General features: G+C 34.2%; 1 protein-coding gene across 10 annotated transcripts in view; it reads right to left on the bottom strand.

The window, feature by feature from the left end:
* dlgap3 (discs, large (Drosophila) homolog-associated protein 3) overlaps positions 1 to 15,986 on the bottom strand; it is a 332,997-nt gene that overhangs the window by 240,477 nt on the left and 76,534 nt on the right. The window contains exon 1 of one of the 10 annotated variants that reach the window (XM_068215144.2): positions 7,306 to 7,497. The exons of the other annotated variants lie outside the window; for them this stretch is intronic. The gene's annotated coding sequence lies outside the window, so the exon portion shown is untranslated. Of the gene's footprint in view, positions 1 to 7,305; positions 7,498 to 15,986 lie in introns of those variants that run through there. 10 annotated transcript variants of the gene reach the window in all.

The following is a 15,986-nucleotide window of genomic DNA, read 5'->3' as shown; positions in this document are numbered from 1 at the left end:
CAATTGAGCACAGTAAGACCCAAATAATGAAGAAAACTCCAACTGAGTACTGTATACCTAATTTGTTAAGGCAACTCAAACCGTTTGAGGAAATCGATTACAACAAACCATTTGAGTTAAAAAAAAACGAATCTATATGAGTACTGTGAACTTACTCCATTTAAGTTGAAGTAATGAGGTATTTAATTAACTTATTATCTTCAAAATTGAGTTCAAGACTCTTTTCAAATGAGTAGAATTAACTTTCAGTCAATTTTGAGTTAACTACACTCATCTTATTTGATAAAGTTGACTGTTGGGTTTTACAGGGCACAGATAGGTGTGTCGAAGCAGGGCTGAAACTTAACTCTGCAGGGCTGCGGCCCTCCAGGAACTAAGTTTGACACCCCTGCTTAAGAAGATGGATTTTTTAAACATTTGCCTTAAAATATTTTCTAAATAAAAGCATTATCTAATATAATTTAAAAATATGAATTATATTAAAATATGTTTTATGATCAAAATATTCATACACAAGTCACAAATAGGTCTTTTCATAATTTCAGCTTCAGACCTACAGCACAGGCTCATTGGAAATATGTGCTGCAGCCTACATTTTATGTGAATCTGCTAAAATGCACTAAAATATTAACTTGATGGCAGTTTCTCTGTAAAATGAATGATTCACATCATCTGTTAGTATGATGCCAACAGCTCTTGTTCCTTTTCATGATAATGATAGGTACAGGAACTTATTATCCACAAATTTTCCACGAATTTTATTCATTTATTGGCAAACACCAAGCAAATACAGCTAAACAACGTAACGATGCCTATGATTTGTAATCAAATACATTTGCTTGACCTGTCTATCTCCATATACATAGCCTTTCTGGCGTGGTTAGTGGTCGGTTTTAGATGTGTGATGAAGCATTTAACATTTAAAATGTTAAATCAAGACAAAACTATCAGGTCAATTCACACATTCTTTTATGTTTGATTTGAAAACACTGTTGGGTTTAGGGAAGGGTTTATGTCAGTGGTTTACTAGGTAATCTGTACAACAATCCATGGCATATGCAAGAAGAACGTATGTCAAAAATGTGCAACAAAATGTAAACTTAGAAACATTACAGATTCGCGAAAAATTAGGCAGCGCTCTCTATTGGTCTTGATATCTAAAAAATGCAATGAAACGTATATGGAGCAACACATTTTATCTTTCAAAAAATATAGGCTGAAGCACAATTATTTTTTCAGTGAGTCTGGGATGAAGAAGAGTGTGTACATACTGTACAAACGCAAAACAAAATATTCTACCCTTGAACACTACTGTGAACTTTTTTGCACTATTTAGTTTGTTCATAAGGTGCTGTTGTTCCACACGGGGGGGAAAAAAACTAATGAAATGGACAAATATCTGCAACAATACACTCTTGTTTTAAAGGTGCATGTACTCATGATGTTTGGAGAGAACAAGCACAGACACCGGACAAAGAGGAATATTTGTAATCAACATGTTTTATGTGACTGCTTTTTTATTTGTAAAACAAAATACAGTTTGGGTTTAAGCCGTTTCAATTCCGATTTGGGTAAAACAATGACAAACTCAACTTACCAAGTTCTGGCATTTGTTATTTAATTAATTCAAATATTAATCAAATATTTTTCATGTATCAACTGACCCTTGTTTAGACAATAATAGCAAAAGTATGATTTCTTTTTCAAGATTAATTATAAGATAGACATCTTATACTGCTTAAATGAAAGGACAAATTTCCTCTAACTTTTAATCACTGGATTAGGGATCTTATGTACCATCTTATAATGGAAAAAAAAATTGTACACCACCAAAGGTTGCAGTGAAAAGTTATATTGTTATTCGGCAGCCAGTGTTGACATTTATAGAGCAAATGGATCCAAACTTAATATTTGCAGTTTGGCTGTTGTTTAATTGTTTCTCACATTTTTTCTTCCCTCCATTTTATTTTACATTTTTATCTATATTATTTTATTTCTATATTTTATATTTGCTAAGCCTATTGTGATGCATTGCAAGGTAAGTATTTCAAGAACTAGATCTTCTTTTGTATCTTTTATATAATGCAAATGATTTAAGGCCAGTAAAGCTTCACAAAGTCTAAACATTATGTGCAGGATTGGCAGAAAGTTCAATTTGGATCCTGATAGCAGAACAAACCAGTAGAGAATTGACCCATCATACAAGCCATCTATCTACTGTCAAGACTTTTATCACCGTAATCACATTTTTGCTTCGTAAGGAATCCATCACTACAGTATAAACCGCTGAAATCGACTGCAGTCTATATCAGACAAGACAACAAAGTCTCTTTACTGCAATTCAGGGATCACTGCTCAGTGCATGATCCACACAAGCCTTTTCATATGGTTGGATGAAGGGCCTATTTGGTCCCTTATAAATCAGGTGGGTAATTCAGTTTTCCAAGAAGTAGACAGAGTTTTACATCAGTGCTTTATGGTTGAGAAAATGCTTTGATTGTCAGAAATATCAAAGAATATTCTCAAGAAAACCTTTAGGCACTCAGATATACAACCTTTCGCATACTTTAATCTTGTGTAATACAGTTTGATTCAGACTGTTATGAATGTCTTACATTATTTATACTCAAAGTCTGCTTGAGCCAGAGTTGTTGAGACTTTTATTTCAGTAAGCTGATGCACTTCAAAATGAAATGGAATATTAAGTAGGGGCGGAGCTTTCTTTGTGCACACCATTGCCTCATAGTAAAAACCAATGACCTCTGAGCGAATAGTTCGGACTGCTGAACGCATCACTGGCACTATCCTTCCTACACTTCAAGAACTGTACTCTTCCAGAGAGTGTAAAAGGGCTTGCAAAATCACTCTGGATGACTCACACCCAGCACACTACCTGTTTCGAACTGTTACCGACTGGTCGGCGACCAAGCAAAAAAACAACCAGACAGGAATAGTTTCTTTCCTCAGGTCATCTACCTCATGAACAATTAAATATTCCCCAACTGTGCAATAAACATGTGCAACACCTTATATCAATATACAATTAATACTTTCTCCATTCACATTACTACACAGCACCGTATAACCTGTATATTTATAACAAATATGTACATACAATTGAACATCCAAATTTTTTTATGACTAACTGCATCTCTGTTTAATGTCTATTGTATTTCTTTTCTCCATATTTATTTTGTGTTGTCAATTGTCACTTTATTTACACTGAAAGCTTCTGTAGCCAAAACAAATTCCTTGTGTGTGTGAAGCACACTTGGCAATAAAACTGATTCTGATAACAGGGGCGTGGCTAAGTACATTATGGACAAAAACACCCCAAACACGGAAGCAAAAGCTCAGACTTTGATTGACGATTACCAAAACAAACAACTTTTCAGTGGATTACCTTAACAAAGATTAACAATCTCCACTAGTAAAATAATCATTGTAAATTATGAATTCATTACAGACTTCCCATGTATTATAAAAGACTATAGAATACACAAGACGTGTCACTTGTTTAATATCCAGTGGGGAAAAGTGTAACGATCAATATGTCAAATGAAGCCCCGCCTTCTAGTGCAAGAGCCAGTCAACGATCGTTACAGACTGACAATTCTCAGATGTATGCTTTTATGACAGTTTATGTGGTCAACAAACCCTGGACAACAAACATTGCTGTTTTTTTATTTTTTAAAAGAAGTCTAATAGACGTCTAAACAGTCGTATTGGCTAAAACAAGGTTCAATTTGGGCTGTCAGTGAAAATCTAATAGAAGTCTAAGAATAGGACAAAACTAGACTCGTCATCAAATAAACAGAAATGATTGACTACACATAAAGTCTGTCTATTTAATGACTAGGCTAGTTTTGGGTTATTCTTAGATGTTTATTGGATTTTCCCTGACAACACAAATTAAGCCTTGTTTTAGCCAAGATGACTATGTTTAGATGTCTATTAGACGTCGATTAACAAAATTGTTTGCTGGGTGGAATCTCAGTCAATACTTGCTTTACAATTTAAGAAATATTTCCACATAAAGCTTGAAATCCTCTAACAGAAGTTTCTGGTTTTATAATCTCTATTAAACGAACGAAAGGTACAGTCTGTCCTATCAAAAGCACATCACATGACAGCAGCAACTTCTCAAACTTCTCAAACATGAAGCAAACTTGTGAACAAAGAGTCGCTTTCATTTCTGGAGGAGATTCGCCATCAAGACCAATTTGTGAATTACTTCAGAAGAGCAGCGTGATCAGACGATCATTATCCAGAGGATGATAATGTGTAGAATAAATGAGGTCAGAGACGTGATCTCGTTCCTTTCGAGTGCGCATGCGCATTAGCTAGGGCAACCTGACAAAATGCTGATTTTGTTTATCAATGTTTAGAAGCTAAACTTATGAGACGATTGTTGTTTAACTTTATCGGTGATTTCAAATATGTTTTGTAATCGTTAGCCTGGCTAACAGTTTTGGAGAATTTGATGTTTGCTCATTCAGACAGAATGCATGAGCATAAAGCCTGAGAGGTGTTTCTAAACTAAACAGACTTTGGTATTATAGAAGATGTACACCTCTGATTAAACACAAACTAGTCATCATGGATCAGAAATGTGAATATAGTAATGTTTTTTCCTCACCCAGTTTCACAAAAAACTGCTTTTATAATTGGGTAAATTAGTTGCTAATTTACATTATATCCTTTTCCGCAAAAAAAGGAGTATTTAATAAAGAAAATGTAAGCACAATGGTCTGGCCCACCACACACATTGTGTGATGAAAAAAATATTCTGTTATACTATAAAAGGTAAAAATAATACAAATTCATAAGAATTAGTTATTAATTCATCAATTCAACACACTGAACTGGCATGTATATATATGTTCCTAAACACACAAAAAAAAATTATATTTAAATGCAACTTTTATATAAGTCTCCAACTAAAGCAAAAATATTCCACCTCGTCATGTTTTTTTCTGTCTTGCGGGTTCTCAGAAGTCTGACATATGTTTTCAGTGTACACCTGCAGTGTGCTGTCAGAATAGCTCAGATTTGCTCTTTTTTTATTTAGCGATATAAAAACAGCTCCCTTCACACAAGTCTGTTCAACTTCTGCCTTTCTCGCCACACCAAACATTAGGACCAGCCTTCAGCCCAGCAGAACATCAAGCAAGTCGGACTTGGATATACCATCATGTTTCTTGCACGTCAGTCCATTTACAGAAGTGAGACTGGGTGGGAAGGCAGAAACAGACAGATGAAAAGCAAGCAATAAAGTAAAGGAGAGGGAGGAAAGCTGGCATCTGTTAGCGTCCAGCCACAGTGTGGGACTGATAAATCCAAAAGCGCTTGACTCCTGCCAGCCGCACACCTTTCAATTACCCAGCATGCCTGCCTTTGAGATTAATGAGGACTCTGGGTGAATCCCAAATTCTGGCAACAGGGCCCTGCTCCAAAAACAAGTAATAGGGAAGAAAAATGAAAAAGCAGAACTAGCTGCTCTAGCCAAAAAGCGAAAGCTGAGAAACAGATAACAACACAAAGAAAGCCTAAAAAATCAAATGACATCTAGTTTGCTGGTTTAAATTACATTGAAAACATTTTTTATTATGAACTCTTGTCAGAAATTCTATTAGAAATTAAGTTTACCCTGTAGTATCTCACTGGAATCTTAGAATCTGAGAACTTAATAGATTTTTACAATCTAATGCTAACACTTATTCCAATTTATACAACAATTCTGTCTGGTTCTCAAATCTGATTGGCGGATAGCTGTGGGATATTAAAGTAATATTAGCACTCTTCACCCTTGTGTATTACTCCATACAAGTGGCAAGCAGAGAACCACAGTTTGACAAATATTGCAGCTTTTGGACAACATAATGTACTTTGTACTGGTTTATTTATAAGGATGGATATTTTAAATGTTTATAATTCCGAAGACTCAGTGCATTAGTGGCCATCCCGCCATGTTAAGCAGAGCAAAGATGGTTGGCTTCCGCCACAAGATGGCAACAGAGAGTGCATAATAATTAAAAGAGAAATTCTGGGAAATCTCTGTAGACTGATGGCATTTCATGCCGTTCAGCCTTATAATCCTAAAATGTTAGCAAAATCACCTGTTTTGTCATCACATTAGAAATTATGCTAGAGAATTATTCAAACATTAGCTCTAAAGTGTCGTTGGTAAATGAGCAATGGTTTCTTATGTTCTGACGATCATCTGCAGATGTGTATGAATGGCGGAAGAGAGTAGTTACTCTTACAAAAGGGTTTTTGAGACTCTCCGCGTTTGATTTTCTTTTTTAAATACACAATTAGGCTGTTGAACTGTTGTATAAATGCAATATCACACTCATAGCAGTGGAATATGGCTGTATATCATCCCTGGTGGAACACTAAGGCACTCAGCCTGTGACCTCAAGCCAACACACGCCTCCCACCAGTGCCAATATGCAGGCATACTGCACTGCTACACGTGTGGTATTGCTCATGTATTCTATATGAGCAAACTGCAAGAAAACAATTGAAGAGTAGCACTATTTGTTTAATAAACACATCACACCCTTGGGACTCAAAAGTCCCGATTAAATGTTAAATTGATATTGAAACAAGAAGTAGAAAAAAGGTTTCCTAGAGGGAAAAGTTCATAGAAATTAAGCTAAAAATTAAGAAAAACAACCCCAACTCTTACAAAAATAAACCACAGTTTTATGAAAGTAAATGTAGTAACCATGTTTTTTTTTTTTTTTTTTATTGGCAGACAAACATTAACATAACCACAATTTTACTGTAAATACTATGGTTAAACAATATGGTCAGTGTAGCAAAATCATGTTTGAATTGTGGTTACATGATATAAATGCAATAACCGAAGACTTCAAGATGTATTTATCATAAAGCCATGGGTAATTTTTATAAAGGAAATGCCAAAATGGACAAAAGATGACAGAATAAAACGTTAGCATAGAAAATGGAAAGTATAGTACAGTTTTAGAGACACTCGATGAGGAAGACGCTGAGCAGAAGAGTGAAATTATACAAGCGACAAATACAGCAGATGATAGAGCTGGAGGCTTGGAAGCGAGCTCACGGTTGCCAACATGGGTATCAGGAGCCCCATTATATCTCCTACCACTGCTAGCCCTAGCGCTTGGATGTTTAACCTCACAGTACGATGCCCGTTCTGTCTCTGTGTGCCCTGTGGATAATCACATGAAGCCCTGCTGGACCATATCAAACACTGACGCATACACAAACGTCATCCTAGCATCCCACAAAGTCCTAACCTCTAACTGAACTTACCATTTAAACATTCTTTAATCATATCTGCTTACTTCCAGGTGGCAGATGCCAAACAGCAATTGATTTATCCTGGTGTTGCTGGTTGAAAACGGTTCTTGAGAGGCTCACTTGCTGTTCCATAATGCTATCTTACTAAAGGTTCTGTAATAAAGCCTGGCGCTGTAATCCAATTATAATAGTCCATAATACACTGGTGATTACAGTATGCGCTGGTCGTCTACAGTAGTGCTCTAATATGGCTGCTAATCACTTCATGCACAAAGTGCTTTTGTCTGGAGAATGAAAAGTTATTGCCTGTTGCTGTCATTAGCGAGAAGCGATGTTAGGCTACATACAAACTAGTCTCTCTGTTGTCGGACAAGTGCACTGGTGGTACAAATTAGGTTGTTTGATTAAAGAAACTCATCTTTTGTAGATAGACCGCAAATGTTCTGCAGGTCACATGCGGACACAAGCGAGGGAACATCTTTTTCTCTTTGGATTTACTTTGATTTGGCCATAAATAATGTGCAGGACTCTTTTAGGAGTGTGGAAAATAGTCTTATGTTAATAAGGACTGTGAAGTACCACATTCAAAATCAATGAATAATTGACTAATGCACATTAGGCAGGCACAGTTTGCAGTAATTAAACTGTATTCAGTGGGAAATTAAATAGAACACAATGCAAGTTGGACTTATAAAAACACCAAGGATGTATCAATATTAAGCATATTGCAATAAGCAGGTTATATATATATATATATATATATATATATATATATATATATATATATATATATATATATATATATATATATATATATATACAGTTGAAGTCAGAATGTTTTCTTTTTTTATATTTTCCAAATAATGTTTAACAGAGCAAGGAAATTTTCACAGTATGTCTGATAATATTTTTTCTTCTGGAGAAAGTCTTGTTTGTTTTATTTCGGCTAGAATAAAAGCAGTTTTAATTTTTTTTATAAACTATTTTAGGGACATTTTTATTAGCCCCTATTATGAGCTAATTTGTTTTTCGATAGTCAACAGAACAAAACATTGTTATACAATACCTTGCCTAATTAACCTAGTTAAGCCTCCAAATGTCACTTTAAGCTGTCTTGAAAATATCTAGTAACATTTTATGTATTGTCATCATAGCAAAGATAAAATAAATCTGTCATCAGAAATGAGTTATTAAAACTATTATGATTAGAAATTTGTTGACAAAAATATTCTCTTCGTTAAAAAGAAATTGGGGAAGAAATAAACAGAGGGGCTAATAATTTAGGGGGGTTAATAATTTTGACTTCAACTGTATATATACAGTTATACATATAGCAGTGTTTGTTTATATTTGTTATAGTCTGTAATTTAAAATACAGTCGTCCATTGTTAAGTAAGAAATAATGTACTTTTCTCGCAGCATAAAGCCCGACAGGCTTAACATCCACCAAGATGTAAATTATCCCGCTTATTGCACAACTATCTGACCAAAATGAGTAAACAGTTAGACCTAAATCCACTTATCTGTGCTAATAATTCACTGACTCTTTAAATTAAATGTGATGCGAACAGAAAGAAAAATAGCTGAATGTGGCCCTTAGTCAGTAAGTGACAAGATGACACCAAATAGTCAAGAACAGCGGCATAAACGATAAGCATATGAATATAGTTGAATATGAATATACTTACTGTAACGGTCAAGAGGATTTGTAATACCTAGATGAGCCGGTGTTATTAGTTTCAGCTGTTGGATTATTCAATGCTATCTCACGACAATTCGTAACATTTTGATTTAGTGGCTAATTCGTTTAAAATTGTATGATCTCATTCAATTTTGTATGATTTGCTCATCCCCCAATGACAGTTGGGTTTAGGGGTGGGGTTGGGTTTCACACCTCTTTTTTAAAATCGTGTGACCTTTTGTACAACTAAACTAGCCACTAAACTGAAAAAACGTAAGATAGTTACGTTTCCTCATGGAATCAGGCTGGATAATTAGATGGCTTTCTGGAATGCTTGAGCCTGTCACTTTTGGTGATTCGTCAGACCAGTTCTTGGCTGTTTGACGCCATCTTGAGACTGAATAATACAACAAGTAGATTAGTGTTAGACCCCCCCCCCCCCCCCTCTCTCTTTTATTTTTTTTTCTTAATTCAAGCTTTAAGTTTAATTAAGGCATAAATATTCTATTACAGCTCAATGTTTTATGTCTAATTATTTATTTTTGTGGCAACATATTTTGTAATAAGTCAATTGTTATTTACATAATTAATTAAAATTAATTAATAAATTAATAAATTTGCAGCATTCCTATCTTTTTTTAAATGATGTAATGAAATGACAAAGGTATTACATTTGCTACTATTTTACCTCAATAAATACAAAATATATACAAAAATATTTCAGAAATTGCTAATAATTTTTACTTTTCATTATAAAGCATGTCAAAATATCAATTTGAAGCAGAAAGACTAAAACATTATTATTATTTTTTTTTTTTTTTTTTTTTACTTTGACATAATTTCAGTAATCATCTAGTCATCCAGAATGGTGGTCTGAGATCTGGAGTGTAAATGTACCTGTTTTATAACAAATCATGCATAATTCCAGTACAAAAAAAGAAAAATTGAATATTCTTCCTAGTCCTGAGCCGAGGACATGTCATTTTCTGGCGATTTACGCTGGGACTTTGTGAAGCGGAGTCTAGGGGAAAACAGGCTTCCAGCAGGACTGATAGACGACACACTCGCTCACACAATGTGTTCAAAAGACAGAGCTCTTAATGTTAACAGCTTAAATCTACAGCCAGCCTGCGATCCTTCCCTCCCACAGCGCTGAAACAATGCAGATTCATTCTATTTCTAAGAAAACAGATCTCAACAGAGTGAACCATACAGCCTATATGCTTCAAATCCTCTGCACTAACCATATTATAGTCATATTATTTTCCTCTTGTCTTCCTTCTATGCTCTACACAAAGCTATATAACTTGATTTTATATTTCCTTGCTTTCACTCAAGGGTCATTTTCTATTATCGGCCTTCAGAGGCTGGCTGATAATCATGAGATTAATTAATAGATTATTTTTTTAATTATTTGATTGTTGCTGATGGCAGAGATATTCTTTTTAACTAAATTTATTAAAAACATTTTTTTTTATTTAAATAAAAAAATGTAAAATAATGAAAGAATAACAAAAACTAAATTAGAATATATATACATAGTACCTGAATCTGATTGGCTGATGCGATATACTGCAAATAACAGCACGCGTACAGCCTCTTCACTCTTCCCTCCTTTACCTGCATACAGCAACAGGCAGAGGACACTTTACAGTTTGACAAATATTGCTGCTGTTGGACAACATAATGCACTTTTTAGGCTTTTTAGTTGAGAATGTAGTTGTTTATATTCCAACTATCCAGTTTATTAATAAAGATGTTTTAAAATATTTATAATTTTGGAGCATCGGATTCAGTGCATCGGCCACCATCAACCTAAGTAGAAAAAAGAAAGGGACGGTTGAGGTTCCACCCCAAGATGGCACCATAATACGGCCTTATGGGAGAAAAACAGCATTTTCTCAGCATACGCTTTAAACTGCAGCTAAACAAATCATTACAGAACAGGTAAGTCACATTTTAAGTTGATCTCTGTTTTTTGTATTTTGTAGTGCTGTATGTTTACCATAGTAACTATTGTTTGCTTTGCTTCGGCTTTTTTGGAGTTAATTATCATGATATCCTGATTTCTACAGAGAAATACTGTGAAATGTCTGTAGATTGATGCCATTTCACGTCATTCAGCCTTATAATCCTAAAATGTCAACAAAATCACCTGTTTTGTCATCATTTTAGACATTATGCAAGAGAATCATTCAAATACTTTCTCTAAAGTGACATTGGTGAAGTAGCAATGGTTTCTTTTTCTGTTCTGTCTGTCAGCTGCAGATGTGAACAAAATAAAATAACTATTCTTTTTAAGTTTTTAATGGAAAGATTAATATTCTTTGGAGTTAAATTTTGCAATTTTTAATGAGATAATAAAAATAATAATAATAAATGTTTATTTGTGCAGCAAATCAGAAATGCATAATGATATATGACGGATCACGTAACTGGAGTAAGGATGATAAAGAAATTCTGCTTTGAAATCGCAAGAGTATATTACATTACAAAATATATTTATATAAAAAACCGTTATCTTATGAGGTAAAGTCATTACAAAATGCAACTGTTTTAGCTGTTCTTTGGATCAATAATATGCAGAATAGATTTCTTTAAATAAAAAAAAACATTAAAATTCTTACTGTTCCTGCTAAAATCCTTAATCACTGCCACATTTCAATTTTATGCCTGAACATTTGCTTTAATATTGACAGCACTTAAGTTCTCCTCAAATTGAGCATGGCACTGCTGCTCGGATGCAGATTATTCATGTTGGGATTGAACTCAAAGCACTTAACGAATCTCCAACTCGTCAGGGTTTTATTGCAGCATGTATAGATTATCACACTACATACAGACACAGGGCTGTTCAAGTGAACGGCTGAGGGTGAAATACTGAGGGGCTGTGAGAGATGGAGATGTGCCTGCTGTCAGTCAGCTAAAGCCTGTTGGCAAACTGGAATATTGGATCCAGGAGCTGCCAGGGGAAGAGGAAGAGCATCTCATTCCTCAATGAAAGCAATGACACATTCCTGCCTGATGGACCAAACTGAAAATGACCACAGCAATTCCTAAGTATCCAGCTGCAAAAAAAAAGAGGCCATTTATTTGTTTAATTTATAATAAAATATTAATATATGTTATTATAATTAATACAAATATAAAACATTTTTTTATATATTTCTAATAAGACAGACATTTATATAGTTTATATAGTTTATATTTATATATATAGTTACATTGTTTTATAATTATATGACTTATAATAATATTTTATAATATAAAATAGAATATGTTTATATGGATTTACATCAACATAATCATTTATATATTTTTCTAGATTATTATAAATTATTTCTATGTTTTTTGTAAAAACATTTAGTTTAGGAATGCATTCAATTGCTCAAAAACAAAATTATATATATATATATATATATATATATATATATATATATATATATATATATATATATATATATATATATATATATATATATATATATATATATATAAAATATTACAAAATTGATATATTTTACATTTTTCATTAATTCATTTTCCTATCCAGCTTAGTCTCTATTACAGGGGTTGCCACAGCAGAATAAACTCTATTTCACGATATGTTTTACACAGCGGATGCCCTTAGCTGCAAACCAGTATTGGAAATATTTTTGTTTGTTTGTTTGTTTGTTTGATTTTATTGGGGAGAGAGACTTTTAAGAGAGTTTGAACATTTCATTAAATAAACAATCCTAGGAAAAAATTTATAGAAAAATACAGCATAATAATTCAATAATAATAATTAAATAATAATAATAATAATGATGCTAATGATAATAAAAAATTAATAGTAATGATAATAATGATAATAATGATAATAAATAATAATAATGATAATGATAATAATAATAATATCATTAATATTAATAAAAATAATAATAATAATAATAATAATAATAATTATTATTATTATTATTATTATTTTAGTTTTTTTGCATAAATTTAGCATATTAGAATGATTTGTGAAATAAAAGACTTCATGACACTGGCGTAATAATGATGAAAACAGCACTGAAGCACAGGAAAATGTACATTTTTTAAAGCCTTTTTGAATACAATGGGTCATTTTAAATTATGATCATATTCCCCATTGCTACTTATTATTATTTCAAAATTGTCATAACCCTCAACCTCCACTGTAGACACTATAGACAAATCAACTCATCAGATCAGACACTTTAAAGTGACGGTCTATTCCAGATCCAGCAACTAAAATCAAAAACAAACCAATTGCCTTTCCTTAACTTCAGAGTCCAGAAACCTGATGGGCACCAATGAGCTCTAAACTGCTGTAAAACTGCAGCTCTAATGACTTTGTGCTGTTTTTCTTGTCCTCGACATTTAAATGACGCGTGTTTTTGCTGAGGAGCTCCAGAATGATCCAGTTGTTTCTGAGCTGTTTGGATGGGAGTTAATGAAGCCCTGGTGTCGGTGGGATGCCGGGAGAGACTGGGCCCCTGGGGGACTCATGCGGCCCCGGCTCTGCGGTAATAAGGCTGGACTGAAGGAGAACGGCGCTCCCTCCTCCAGCTTCAGCTAAACTCACTGATGCTTCCACTTTAATTGGACAATGGGGGTGCAAAACGCCACACACAATCAAAACAAAGTGCATGAACACACAAACAGCAACACACAAATCTGCACACACAGTGGATGAAGAAGAGGAAGAAATGCTGTACAAGCTACACTAAGCACAATGTCATAGGTGCATAGGTGTTAAAGCGGTAAATCACCCCCAAAAGGATTCAATGGATTTACTACATTGTTTTAAGGTAAGTGGTTACAAACTATTTATGTGGGCTGAATTTAAACAAATTAAGTTGAACATTACTAAATGTAATTCATTTGTTCATATTCAGCCCATATAAATAGTTTGCAACCACCTTCCTTAAAAAAAGTAGTAAATCCATTTTTAATTTCAGTGAAAGCACAACTATGAGACTTGAAGACTTCTTTTGAAGACTGTTGAAAATTGGTAGACACTGACTTTATATTATAGAATATTATATTATAATCCATATTCTTTTTTTCCTACTGTATATGTTGGACGTAAAGTGTTCCTCCCCGTATGCATCACACTCTTTCTTTTACAACCCAGACTCATTCTAATTACGTATTCCTATATACATTTCTGGAAAAAGCAAAATATGCCCCAGGAGATACGTTTATTATTTTTTATTTTTTGCAGTTTTTGTTTTCGCGAATCAACCAGAGGCCACTGTGTGCGCTTTTTCAGATCTCAAATTTCTCTTGCGCATGCGATTGGCGCCTACTGTTCTCATGTAAATCCATCAGAGGCCACTGTCGACAGACTTGACCCAACCAATAGTGTTTTAAAATTCACTGATTGAACCGCCCACCCACTTCACTAAACCCAAATGACCTACCTGCTTTCTGGAACTGTTTTTCACTGGACTCGAACCCCGTTGTTGCGGTCAACTCCAATCTGCGTGTCAAGTCCGCCGACGTACATATCGATAGGGTTGGGCGATGTCAACCAATTTGGCATCGTACGATGTCTAATGTGAAACATTGCGATGGACGATGGCATTGTCGTCATAGCCAGAGGTGAATTAATTATTTATGAATAATTAATTAATTTACAGCGAATGATTAATTTGTAGCCTACAGTTTCAACTACCTGACCTGCATGGTCTTTGTTTTACCCATAAACATAAATAGTCCAAAAAATTAGTCATTGATGAGTTACCAGCTGTGTTTAATCAGTGTCAAAAAGGAACCGGTGTGTGTGAGGTTCATGCTGGGAGTTGTAGTTCATATATGTGGTGTGTTTGTGTGTTGTTTTTCAGCGATCTAGCTACTGTCACTGTAACAATACTCAAGAATGTTCCATTTTTATAAATGTAAATGTAAATAAAATGTAATAAAAAAATGTGTGAGAGGAGCTTGAAAAAAATTAATCAATTATATGAATAATATAAAAAAATTTGGCCAAAAAAACTATTTAATTATAAACAATATAAAAACTTAATTTTATAAATAAACAATTTATTATGTTACTACACTTTTATTACAAATTACAATTATATTATAACAGAAATTAAACATTTTATTACTATTTTAAGGGCAACCTCTGCGTAAAACATATGCTGGATAAGTTGGCAGTTCATTCCGCTGTGGTTGCCACTGGTTAATAAAGGGACTAAGCTGGAAAGAAAATTAATGAATATATTGCATTTCTTAGTATCGTCCCAGTAAAAGCTACTTTTTCTCCATTTACTAACAGCCACCACATCAATATTTCAGTGCTGTCTCTGTGCTTTATAGAGGTTGGCCGTGAGCGGACACTTCACATCACATCACACACACACACATTCCTATTAAATTCCTTATACTCTGGTCTCACCTTTACTTTTAACTTTAACTGCATTGCACTGCTAAACCAATGTATGCAGTAAACTCCGCTCTGCATAATCTTCGGATTAAGCATCTCCTGGTCGCAGGTTTGTCGAGGTAAACTCAGGCTTTTAAAAGAGTCTGCTTGTTCGTTTTTGTGCTTGTGATGCATTGTCCCTCCTCTCCCGTTTCTTCACTCACAGCGGGCGTAAAACCCACGGGCAATGATATGTGGATTAAAGAGAGAAGAAGCTTCACAGGCGCTCGCCCTGATAACCTGTGCCAAAGCATAACCAATGCAGGAAAAGCAGCAGTCAGCATGATTGTGTTCATCTGAAGGGCCACAACACGCTCCTTTCTGACTCCAGAAAGCGCTCTCTCAGCAGGCTCATAATGACCGGAGATGGCCAAATATGAATCTCGGTATATGGATTTGTGCTTTTGTTGAAGGTTTGTCTTTTTGACTGACATATTTTTATGGGTGGTTATTCGATGTAAATCTTACAATTGGAAATTTGCATGGTAATTGCAGTTACTTCTTTGCAGTCCGTCTTTGCAGTAACATTTTAAAAACTTTACTTAAAAGTTTAAACTTATTTGAAAATGGGTT

The sequence above is a fragment of the Danio rerio genome, chromosome 19, assembly GCF_049306965.1.
Source record: "Danio rerio strain Tuebingen ecotype United States chromosome 19, GRCz12tu, whole genome shotgun sequence".
NCBI lineage: Eukaryota > Metazoa > Chordata > Actinopteri > Cypriniformes > Danionidae > Danio > Danio rerio.
The sequence above is the reverse complement of the archived record's forward strand: the minus strand, read 5'-3'. Positions and strand labels throughout refer to the sequence as shown.